This window comes from Triticum dicoccoides, chromosome 7A, assembly GCF_002162155.2.
Source record: "Triticum dicoccoides isolate Atlit2015 ecotype Zavitan chromosome 7A, WEW_v2.0, whole genome shotgun sequence".
In the NCBI taxonomy this organism is placed as follows: Eukaryota; Viridiplantae; Streptophyta; class Magnoliopsida; order Poales; family Poaceae; genus Triticum; species Triticum dicoccoides.
This window is the reverse complement of record NC_041392.1, coordinates 747,004,780-747,012,495: the sequence shown is the minus strand read 5'-3', so window position 1 is coordinate 747,012,495 and position 7,716 is coordinate 747,004,780. Positions and strand designations below refer to the sequence as shown.

The window sequence follows — 7,716 nt, the reverse complement described above, 5'->3', positions numbered from 1 at the left end:
GCAATCGATCTCGTTGGTTAAACTTACGATGAAACTTGAATCTCGGAAAGCGTGAGCGCACTACATTGTGGAATGAAGGGAGTAGTAGTAAATTTTGTCGGAAATGTGTGCCAAGTTGCTTGCTTCGTCTGGCCTCTTCTTGTTAAAATAAACAATACTACTACTAGTACACATTGAGTATCTAATCTAATCTATCACGAGAAGCAGCATTCCTCTTCTTGTTCGTTTCACTTCACATAGCAGAGCAGAGGAGGCCGGCGTCCATTATCCATCCCTCTCGTCGCCTCGCATAGCACAGCAGAGCTCAGGTAAGCATCCCTTCCTCCCTCTCTCTCGCCGTCGCCGCCGACGAGCTGCATGCCACTCCTCTCGCCCTCTCCGGCCGCCTCTCCAAGTATACATGCGGCAGTTTCTCTCTCTAGTTCGTCGCCTCTCCTTCTCCTGTCCTTTCAGATTTCCAGCCTACTAGCTAGTACTTCCTCCGTTTTTTCTTCACTTTGCATATAAGATTTGTCTTTAGGTCAAATTTCATAAATTTTGACCAAATTTGTATACAAAATTATCAACATCTACAACACTCATAATGATATACTGCAATATGAAAGTTAATTCAATGATGCATCTAATCATAATGATTTTATATTTTCCTATAATCTTAGTACTACATTTTATTTTAAGACAAATCTCATATGCATGCAGACTAAGAAAAGAAGGGGGCCGGTACTAGTATATATTTTGTCTGATTAATGAATGAGTGAGCATGTATTTTCTCTGATGAATGAACGAGCTAGTACTCTATATGCAAATGCTTCTTTACTGACTCTGCATTTTTATTATCATTATTATGGTTTGGTGATCTGTATTACCACTGCCATCACAACAACCAGTACGATGATAAATTAGTGTACATGTTCCAATCAAACAGAGGCACAACTTGCTGTTTCTTGTATGCATGATGTATGTGTATATTCTTTCAGTTCTATGCTCAACTTGAAGCTAGCTAGGATACTCATTCTTTCCTTTCTTTCTTCTACCTCCTGTATGTACAGGGGATCCCTAAATATGCAAGACACCCCCTCTGCTCTGCCCAACAACCCTCAAGTTCAAGCAACGGTTGACCTTTCCCTCTCTCAGCAAAACCACCCAAATGATGCTTCCAGCTCCAGACCCAATCCTGCAGCCGGCCTCACGGTCAAACACCTCACACTACCCAACGGCGACATCTACTCTGGCACTGCATCGTGTGGGTTACCGGATGGCACTGGACGGTACGTCTGGTCCGGCACCGGTTGCATCTACGACGGCGAGTGGAGGAGAGGGATGAGGAACGGCCATGGCAGAACAACATGGCCATCATCGGGAGCTGTCTACGACGGTGAATACTCCGCCGGTTACATGGATGGTGAAGGAACACATGTCGACACCTCCTCTTCTTCCTACAAGGGGCAATGGAAGCTGAACCGCAAGCACGGCGTCAGCCTCCAGACGTACCCCAATGGAGACACATACCTCAGTTCATGGGCTCAAGGCCAGATGGAAGGCCATGGTAGGTACACATGGGCAACAGACAGCAGCACCTACGTCGGTGCAATGAGAAATGGCACCATGTCTGGCAAAGGGGTACTTGCATGGACCACCGGGGACTCATTTCAGGGGAACTGGCTTGACAACACGATGCACGGGTACGGATTGTACACGTGGGAGCACGGTGGGTACTATCTAGGCATCTGGACAAGGGGGGTCAAGGATGGGAAGGGCACTTTCTTCCCAAAATCTCGCGGAGTCCTCGCCGAGCATGAGCTCTACATCGACGATCTAAGGAAGAGAGGTGTTCTGCCTGACATCACAAATGTCATGCAATGCTCCTCTTTCTTCGACAACGACACAAATGTCGGTGCGAACCGAGAGGGTGCTAGATTATCCAGAAGAAACAACTTGAGTTTTGATCAGCAATCTCCCTCAGAGAAGCTGCCTTTGCAGAGAGAGCATTGGGATGGCTAAACCAAGTGCAGGAGATTCTGAAACACAAGGTTGTGAAAACAGTGCTGATTCTAGCCTCGAGGTACTCGAAAGGGAGTATGCGCAAGGTGTTCTGATCAGCGAGGTTGTGTTGAACAACGGCAACTCAGAAACATCCAAAAATGCGAGACGTCGTCGGCAGAGCAAGGCGGCGAAGGATGTCAAAAGGCCTGGAGAGACGATAATCAAAGGGCACAGGAGCTATGATCTAATGCTCAGCCTACAGCTTGGAATCAGGTAATGCGTACATGTAGTACAACGTATCATCATTTGAAATTCCGATACCTTTTAGAGGACTTTCTTCTCTCTATCTACCCAGTTTGTTGCGGTTGCATTGACATGTAACGTTCTGATATTAGTACATACATATATTGTTAACTACCTTTAATCCATGCGCAAAAGAGGATTGTGCCTTGTTTATTAACATGGGGGTTTCTTGTTGAATACCCAACTAATTTATTTTCCAATAATGATCATTAAAAGTTAAATGTCATTATGCTACTCAGGTACACAGTTGGAAAGATTACACCGATTCAGGCGCGTGAAATGAGAACTTCTGATTATGGCCCCAGAGCATGTTTCTGGATGAACTTCCCCATAACAGGGTCACGGCTTACTCCTGCGCATCATGCAGTAGATTTTAAGTGGAAAGACTATTGCCCAATGGTTTTCCGGTTTGTTGCTTTATCTCACTTTTCTTTTAATAAGATTGAGTATATTATTTTGGTCAACATATGTTCTTATGTTAATATAGTACTTCCTTATACTTGGCTTATCAATGGCTTAACTACCATCATTAGGTGAGGGTTAATAACAACTCATACAATTTGGTATTTCCTCATTTGAATAGCTAGTCAGACATCCTCATGATATGTTGTCCTATTTCAAAACATAATAAGATTAATTTCTTGTTGTTTTATTATAGAAACTTGAGGGATATGTTCAAGATTGATACAACAGATTATATGATATCCATTTGCGGAAGTGATGCTCTTAGAGAGCTCTCTTCTCCCGGAAAGAGTGGAAGCATATTTTTATTATCGCAAGATGACCGGTTTATGATCAAGACTCTTCGGAAATCTGAAGCGAAGGTATTGTGTCCACTTACTGATTTTAGAATTTTTATTGAGTAGTGAACCACTATATTTTTTAGTGATGTTTAATGATCCAGATCTGGCTTTTATGATGTTCAACATGTCCTCATAAGGAATTCTAGTTCTTAATTGGTTTTGTAGCTCACTTATTGATCTATATTAAAACTTTAGTTCAAACTTGTCCTAATGTGCATGTGCTTACATTTGCTACTTGACATTTTGTTGACATCATATTTTCATGTAGGTTCTTTTGCGTATGCTTCCATACTATTATCACCATGTCCATACTTATGAGAACACACTCGTAACTAAATTTTTTGGCATCCACAGGGTGAAACCTTCCAGTGGTCGAAAGGTAATGACATTATTAGTTGTGATCTCTCTCATTTTATAAATATGCAAAAATTAATAGAAGTTGTGATTTTATTTTGTTTCGGCTAGTAATACATACATAGATTGATCATGTTAACATATTGCTATATATTTGTGAAGGAGTGTATTTTGATGGTATTTGTGTGTACATGTTTCTCTAACATATCACGGTTCGGTTGATGGTCAAATTAATGTATTTCCCAAAAATCGTACATTTTTTAACATGGGAGTGCATTTCATTCGGTTCTAAAAGGGTATATTAGTTAGATGTCATATTAGATAATTGATGTTATTTTTGTTTGAAATAATGACTAATGTTGAACCATTTGTTTTGATTGTTTGTATTTGCAGTTCCTGTTTGTAGTGATGGGAAACATGTTCTACACAGAACTTAGAGTCCATCGAAGATTTGATTTGAAAGGTTCATCTTTGGGCCGCTCAAATGAAAAAATTGAAATTGACGTGAACACGACATTTAAAGACTTAGATCTGAACTATTCATTTCATCTCGAGCCTACTTGGAGGGATGCTTTGCTTAAGTAAGCATTCACTACGAATGACAAAAATGTATTGCCATGACTAGTTTTGAGTTAACAACCATGTTTAATTCTTGTTCTATGTAGGCAGATTGGGACCGACAGCGAGTTTCTTAGGAATCAGGGTATAATGGATTACAGCTTGCTTCTTGGTCTGCATTATCGTGCTCGTCAAAGCCTAAAAAGAGGAGCATCATGCCATGAAAGTCTTGTGCCAGACAAACTGGCCATTCTTACAGAAGGTGGTAAGCACTGTGCATGCATATTTTCGTCGGGCATATATATTACTTTTATGTAAATCCTCGAAGTATTGAGTCAATAACATGTCATTTACAATAGCAATGTGTTGGTTAATTGTTGCTAATGTTGGAGGTGGTGATTAATGTAGATTCCATGGAGGAAAAAGCATCTTGTAACTATCGTGAAGGGTTGGTTTTGGTGCAAAGAGGTAGCGACCAAAAGGGTGAAATCGTTGTTAGCCCTCACATACGGGGAAGCCCACTGGGTTTGTCGTCTGCTTGTTTTGAGGAAGTGGATCTTCTGATTCCATGCACAGCAAGGTCATTCATTAATTTATGTTAGTCAATTCTCATGTTCTAGTTCTAATGTTATTTGTGAGTTCAATAGATGATTAATTTTTTCTCTCAAATTGGATAGGCTGCCAATCCAACTAGGGGTGAACATGCCCGCAAGAGCAAAGAAACAAGAAGAAGATGGCAGCAAATCGCTCTGCCAAGTATATGATGTGGTACTCTACATAGGGATCATTGATATTCTCCAAAAGTATAACATGAAGAAGAAGATTGAGCATGCATATAAGTCCATCAAGTATAAGTACAACCCCTTGTCAATATCTTCTGTTAAACCACAATTCTACTCAGAGCGCTTCCTCAAGTTCATTCACACCGTCTTCCCTCAAAACTCTAGCTAGTTACAATCTAACACATGATTCATCTTTCCTTCCTTCTCCTCCGCAAGGAAAATGTAGAAACAAAACCATCAAAGGAAACATCTTTGCTTTCTGTTGATGTACATGTGTATGATATGGACTAAGAGCGTTGTATGCAATGTATCAAAGCATGGTTTTGACATAGGATTTAAGACATTATAAAACATATGAAGGGAGTAACCATTCTTCCATTCCATGATTATGACAATTCCTTATAGCCTTTTTCATGCGATCCCACACAAGCGCTGGTAGCTCATGATCTTCTTGCTTAAAATTTGTTATCTGTGAATGAAGTTGCATAACCTTTATAGATTGAAAAAAATTAGATAAAAAGTTACTACAACAATCAGTCCATGAGGTTATATTACCTCTAGGAAAATCTAGAAGCCATATTTTGCTTTTCCTCTCAAAGAGAAAGGAAAAAGATGCAACTTCAAAACGTCAGGATCATAATCCTTTATGCGTGTCATGTTAGACAACAAATGAATACTAACATCCTCAGAAGCAGAGCCTCCAAATTGGTCCTATTGAACCATATAGACTAGTTTTGGTTTTATCTCATACTCAGTGGCAGGAACATCAGGTTGTGAAATTGGTTCATGCATGAAACTATTGCTAGGAGTAGCAAAGCTGCCAAGATTACGAGCCATGGTAATATTTTTGGGGTATTTTACTGACAACACTTGCAACAAAAAATTAAACTAATTACTAAAATACAAACTCTAACACAAAGACTAAGCACACAAATCCTCCACAATAACGGCACTAGAAAAAGGTTTGATTAGTCCGTTTAATGATCCAAGAAAGGAGCAAAAAGAATTCTCGCCTTTTTCCCGGAGGTAACCCCGAGGTATCGAACCCATGAGAGGGCGGTGCCCTTTAAGTCAGGGGTTTCTAACAAGCTTTTGCAAGAGAATTAAATTCCAGCTTTTGACCGGATCGGAATCAACTTGACACTAGAAACACTTATAATAAAAGTAGGCATGTGTATGAGGACTTATGCTTACAACCATATGTTTGCGGCGGGACCATTATGATCTTAATTTGTGTCCTAGAAGTCATCCATAGAGCTGTGCTTGCTATGTATCGAAGTGGGGTATGTGTCCAAATTACATCTTGACCGACATGTGTCATGCATCAAGAGTTAGTTGTCCAACCGAAGGCCCTACCCGTCACGCATGGTTGCTTAGGTAATTAAGATAAAAATCGGACAAAAGCATTGGGCATTTAATGACTACACCTCTTGTATCCCCAGAGATAGAGATAGGACCCGTTTTACCGTACTAAACCTTTCTGTCACTTGTATTCAGAATAACACATCACGGTCTCCCTACTCTTAGCCTCTCCATGGCTCGTTCTCCATGATCTTGGGTACCTATAGGGGCGAAGAACATGAACGAGACAAGAGACAACCACGAAGCAATTTTATGTTACACATATGAGACGTTGAGTCATAGTACTTCCACCGAACCCTTCAATAAATACATTGGATTACAGGGATGTGCCTCAACCCATGATCTTATCGAACTACTCACACATGGAAATCGGATCACACGAAGAAATCATTGAAGAACACATCATGAAGATTGATTCATTGATAATATGTCTTACAGTAGAAGCCAAATGTGATACACAATTACAAGGTATGGCTAGATGATGCTTGTAATCTGCGTTGGTATTTTTCCGAAGATGAGAGGATAATGCAACACAATAGAGGGAAGTATTTTCCTCAGTTATCAATCCAGTAGGAGAACCAAGCAACACTATGTAAACAACACCTGCGCACAAACAACAAAAACTTGAAACCCAACGCGTAAGAGGGGTTGTCAATCCCTCAACGGTATTGAGATAAATTAAATTGTATAGGTTTTGATAAATATATCTAACAAAAATACAAAATAAAATAAATAAAGAAAAATTGCAGCAAGATATATGATAGGAAATAGACACGGGGGCCATAGTTTTCACTAGAGGCTTCTCTCAAGAAAATAGCATACGGTGGGTAAACAAATTACTGTTGGACAATTGATAGAAAAGCGAATAATCATGACGATATCCAACACAATGATCATGTATATAGGCATCAGGTCCAAGATTACTAGACCGACTCCTGCCTGCATCTACTACTATTAGTCCATACATCGACCGCTATCCAGCATGCATCTAGTGTGTTAAGTTGATGGAAAACGGAGTAATGCAACAAGTATGATGACATGATGTAGACGAGGTAAACTCACGTATGAACAAACCCCATCTTGTTACCCTTAATAGCAACGATACGTGCGTGTCATGTCTCTTTCTGTCACTGAGATTGAGCACCACAAGATGGAACACATCACAAAGCACCTCTTCCCATGACAAGATAAATCAATCTAGTTGGCCAAATCAAACCAATAAGTCGGAGAAGAAATACGAGGCTATAACAATCATGCATAAAAAAGTTGAGCAAAGACTTGAATAATATTCATGGATAGAACTGATCATAAACTCACAATTCATCGGATCCGAACAAACCCTAAACCGCAAAAAAGAGTTACATCGAATAGATCTCCAAGAACATGAAGGAGAATATTGTATTGAAGATAAAAAAGAGAGAATAAGCTATCTAGCTACTAACTACGGACTCGTAGGTCTGTGGTAAACTAGTCACGCGAAATCGGAGGGGCAACAAGGATCCTGCCCTGGATTTGGTAAGGAAACGCCCCCTGCCCTGGATTCATTCATTCATTCATTCTCCCCCTTTCCC

The 7,716-nt window shown here is 40.2% G+C and overlaps 1 pseudogene; it reads left to right on the top strand.

The window, feature by feature from the left end:
* Positions 1-223: 223 nt before the first annotated feature.
* Positions 224-5,099, top strand: LOC119331645 (annotated as a pseudogene).
* Positions 5,100-7,716: the final 2,617 nt, after the last annotated feature.